This window comes from Oncorhynchus keta, chromosome 16, assembly GCF_023373465.1.
Source record: "Oncorhynchus keta strain PuntledgeMale-10-30-2019 chromosome 16, Oket_V2, whole genome shotgun sequence".
Classification (NCBI taxonomy): Eukaryota; Metazoa; Chordata; class Actinopteri; order Salmoniformes; family Salmonidae; genus Oncorhynchus; species Oncorhynchus keta.
Genome location: NC_068436.1, coordinates 13,089,070 through 13,094,501, shown reverse-complemented (window position 1 = coordinate 13,094,501; position 5,432 = coordinate 13,089,070).

Genomic DNA, 5,432 nt, shown 5'->3' with positions numbered 1-5,432 from the left:
ATTTATTGGATAAAGAAGCTTCTGAGTTTCCTGGAACTGTCTGGGTTTTTGTATTGACTTACAAATTGGTGGGAAATAAATAAAATAGGAAATGTAAACATTATCTGTAATTACCATTACATTTAGTGAATGATTTTGACTACTGTAGTCTTAAGAACGCTCTGCCAAGTGGGTAAATGTAGCTCAGTTGGTAGAGCATGGTGCTTGTAACGCCAGGGTAGTGGGTTCGATTCCCGGGACCACCCATACGTAGAATGTATGCACACATGACTGTAAGTCGCTTTGGATAAAAGCGTCTGCTAAATGGCATATATTATTATTATATATTAATTGTAGCTTACATACAGTGCCTTGCGAAAGTATTCGGCCCCCTTGAACTTTGCGACCTTTTGCCACATTTCAGGCTTCAAACATAAAGATATGAAACTGTATTTTGTTGTGAAGAATCAACAACAAGTGGGACACAATCATGAAGTGGAACGACATTTATTGGATATTTCAAACTTTTTTAACAAATGAAAAACTGAAAAATTGGGCGTGCAAAATTATTCAGCCCCTTTACTTTCAGTGCAGCAAACTCTCTCCAGAAGTTCAGTAAGGATCTCTGAATGATCCAATGTTGACCTAAATGACTAATGATGATAAATACAATCCACCTTAAATGCACCTTCACTGTGATAGTCTTAGAGGTCCGTTAAAAGCGCAGAGAGCATCATGAAGAACAAGGAACACACCAGGCAGGTCCGAGATACTGTTGTGAAGAAGTTTAAAGCCGGATTTGGATACAAAAAAGATTTCCAAAGCTTTAAACATCCCAAGGAGCACTGTGCAAGCGATAATATTGAAATGGAAGGAGTATCAGACCACTGCAAATCTACCAAGACCTGGCCGTCCCTCTAAACTTTCAGCTCATACAAGGAGAAGACTGATCAGAGATGCAGCCAAGAGGCCCATGATCACTCTGGATGAACTGCAGAGATCTACAGCTGAGGTGGGAGACTCTGTCCATAAGACAACAATCAGTCGTATATTGCACAAATCTGGCCTTTATGGAAGAGTGGCAAGAAGAAAGACATTTCTTAAAGATATCCATAAAAAGTGTTGTTTAAAGTTTGCCACAAGCCACCTGGGAGACACACCAAACTTGTGGAAGAAGGTGCTCTGGTCAGATGAAACCAAAATGGAACTTTTTGGCAACAATGCAAAACGTTATGTTTGGCGTAAAAGCAACACAGCTCATCACCCTGAACACACCATCCCCACCGTCAAACATGGTGGTGGCAGCATCATGGTTTGGGCCTGCTTTTCTTCAGCAGGGACAGGAAAGATGGTTAAAATTGATGGGAAGATGGATGGAGCCAAATACAGGACCATTCTGGAAGAAAACCTGATGGAGTCTGCAAAAGACCTGAGACTGGGACCGAGATTTGTCTTCCAACAAGACAATGATCCAAAACATAAAGCAAAATCTACAATGGAATGGTTCAAAAATAAACATATCCAGGTTTTAGAATGGCCAAGTCAAAGTCCAGACCTGAATCCAATCGAGAATCTGTGGAAAGAACTGAAAACTGCTGTTCACAAATGCTCTCCATCCAACCTCACTGAGCTCGAGCTATTTTGCAAGGAGAAATGGGAAAAAATTTCAGTCTCTCGATGTGCAAAACTGATAGAGACATACCCCAAGCGACTTACAGCTGTAATCGCAGCAAAAGGTGGCGCTACAAAGTATTAACTTAAGGGGGCTGAATAATTTTGCACGCCCAATTTTTCAGTTTTTGATTTGTTAAAAAAGTTTGAAATATCCAATAAATGTAGTTCCACTTCATGATTGTGTCCCACTTGTTGTTGATTCTTCACAAAAAAATACCGTTTTATATCTTTATGTTTGAAGCCTGAAATGTGGCAAAAGGTCGCAAAGTTCAAGGGGGCCGAATACTTTCGCAAGGCACTGTAAGTGGGAAAAACAGCTTCCAGAAAGAGGAGTTCAAACGAGGGGTTGGAACCAAAATGATTTTCCAATAGTTCCGTCCTGAACAGAAGCACTATTTTTCCTGTTCCGTTCCACTGTTCTGTCCTGCAAAGTAAAATTCTGAACTGGTTCTAACCCCCAAAAAGTATATGCTTATATAATTATTATCTTGTTATGACATGCATTATCTGAAGCTTCTACTGAATAACTTTGAATGTCTTTGAAATTCAGACAGTTGTCTTAATGTTGGACCAGAGCTTGCTAGCTAGCTAACAAACATGTGTGCGGAGCGGCACCAGAATGAAAAACACGTCTTACCTTTTTGTAGTTAATAATTCTAATGTGATACTTGACACCTATAGTATCCATTGAATAAGTAAATCCATTCTTCTCTAATGAAATATAACTCCATCATTTCTGAGGCAGACACTGGAATAAGTTGCTGAGTAACAGAGTGAGAGCCTTGTTGCTTCCTTTGTGGGACCAAAAAAAATTACTGGAACGTAAAAGAACAACCTTTTCCCATACTTTTAAAATAACGGTTCTGTTCCAAAACAGTATAGAGCTCTTTCGTCCTGGTTCTGATTCTGTTCCTCCAAAAATTGCCTTATTTTCAAGTTTTGGGTTCTGTTCCCTGAAAAACTTTATTTTGTAACATTTTGCTATTCATATGAGTAAGGATAAAATTCCAAGACGTGGATATTGCTTTTATTGCAAAGTTAGGAAACCCTGGTGCTGGAGTGGTGCAGGTACTTTTCAATCTGTAGCATGGAAAATCTGTATCACAGCGCAATTGACACTGAAAGTTAATGTTACCGCTTTTGTGGACACTGCGTTCATAATAAATATTGCATACGTCGACTCAATCGGAAAATTACCTTTAATTAAATGTCAACCGCGCTATAACGCAGATCTTCCGCGCTACGGAATGAATCGGGTTCTCAATGTTAGAGTTAGATCTGGTAACTGTTTACATCCTGGTGATTGGCTGAGTACATCTGATTCATCTGAAGCAATGGAGGATTACTAACTCACCTGACATCATTAAGGGGCTGATTCAGACTTAGGAAATGTACACCTTTTTTGTGCTCTCCTATGTTCTTCTCATTAGTTGCTATTCAGATTTACCTTATGCAGGTGCATAATGTGCTCTGTAGGTGTGGCTCCCTTGCGCACACTGAATAAATGTAATTCAACAGCTAAAAACCCTCCCACTTGCTGGCCAATAGATTTACTCGTGGAGTTTTCATGGAATAGCGTTTTCAGTACATTTATGTTAAGCCATCTGTTTAAATACAGTGTACCTTTAATTAGAATTTAGTCAACAGATTCACTAGAATATGCCAGAATGGGTTCAGAATATTAAGGATCAATGAAAAAAGCCATATAAATATATGCATTTTCGTCTCTGTTTCAGCACCAATTGGTAAGTACAAAAAATATGATCTTGTAGATAATTTAGAGTTAGGAAAGTATTTATGAATCATTAAAAAAAATATTTGGAAAGCTTTTACACATGAAATATATTGATAAATAAAAAATACAGTGGTTTGTTTCATGTTGAAAGTTGCCCTAATATGGCATTTATTGTTCAATCCATGAAATATTGGAAGGTGTTCTTGAACAATAGTTTACTCTAATCCCCACTAATCATGGAACTGTAATTACAACGGTCCAGTCATCGTGAACCGCACGCCAGGCTCCAGGTTTAAAATGCTAAGTGTGGTCTGAGTTTCATTGTCACGCCCTGATCTGTTTTACTTGTCCTTGTGCTTGTCTCCCCCCCAGGTGTCGCCCTTCTTCCCCATTATACCCTGGGTACTTATACCTGTGTTCTCTGTTTGTCTGTTGCCTGTTCGTCTTGTTTGTCAAGTCAACCTGCGTTTTGTCTCAGCTCCTGCTTTTCCCTAGTCTCTCTTTTTCTTGCCCTCCTGGTTTTGACCCTTACCTGTCCGCCTGCCTGACTGCTCTGCCTTCCCCTGACCCTGCCGTCCTATACCTTTGTCCCACTACTCTGGATTACCGACCTCAGCCTGACCAGACCCTGTCTGCTGTCCTATACCTTTGTCCCACTACTCTGGATTACCGACCTCTGCCTGACCTGACCCTGTCTGCTGTCCTATACCTTTGTCCCACTACTCTGGATTACCGACCTCTGCCTGACCTGACCCTGTCTGCTGTCCTATACCTTTGTCCCACTACTCTGGATTACCGACCTCTGCCTGACCTGACCCTGTCTGCTGTCCTATACCTTTGTCCCACTACTCTGGATTACCGACCTCTGCCTGACCTGACCCTGTCTGCTGTCCTATACCTTTGTCCCACTACTCTGGATTACCGACCTCTGCCTGACCTGACCCTGTCTGCTGTCCTATACCTTTGTCCCACTACTCTGGATTACCGACCTCTGCCTGACCTGACCCTGTCTGCTGTCCTATACCTTTGTCCCACTACTCTGGATTATCGACCCCTGCCTGCCTTGACCTGTCGTTTGCCTGCCCCTGTTGCTGTAATAAGCATTGTTACTTCAACACAGTCTGCATTTGGGTCTTACCTGAAACCTGATATACATAATGATTCAAATAGGCTACATGTCCCAAATTATTGCACAACAGCCTAATATGATCCTCTGGAACAACTATACGGACGTCACAAAGGAAAGAAAGGTAAATGGAATGGATTGATGCAAAATGTAGGCTACAAATTGAAGGAAACTAACACTAAAGTGTCAGTTATAAATGTATGTGGGAATTATTGATGGTGGCTATCCATAGCGGCTAATATTTAACATAATAAAAAAAACTGTGAAAGGCGCGGGCATTTAATTAAAACATCCTAGAGCGCATAAATCAACTCGGTACGTTCGGTGCTACATAGTTTGGGTCTCCAAATTTCATCCCCGCAAATGATACATTTTAATTGTCACAGTGAAATGCCTTTCTCGCAAGCTCCAAACCCAACAATGAGGTAATCAATATCAATGTAGCACTACAAATAACATAAGGTAGAACAAAAACACATACAATAGAAATAAGAACAAGAGAAAGTAAGAAGCTATATACCAGGTCAGTTCCAATACCATATTTACAATGTGCAGGGATACTGGAGGGACAGTCGGTATAGGGGTAAGGTGACTAGGCATCAGGATAAATGATAAACAGAGGAGCAGCAGCATAAATTCTGATTGTATGTCAGTGTGTGTGAGTGTATGTGTGTGCATGTTATGTGTGTTGGAGTGTCAGTGTGCGTGAGCGTGTAGAGTCACGTGAGTGTGCATAGAGATTAAAAGGGTACAAGGGTAAACTGAGTCTGCAATTGTGTTAGCTATTTAGCGGTCTTATGGGTTGAGGATAGAAGTTGTTCAGAAACCTGTTGGTGTCAGACTTGTTGCACTGGTACCGCTTGCCGTGCAAGAACAGCCTATGGATTGGGTGGCTGGAGTCCGGGCCTTCCCTTCACT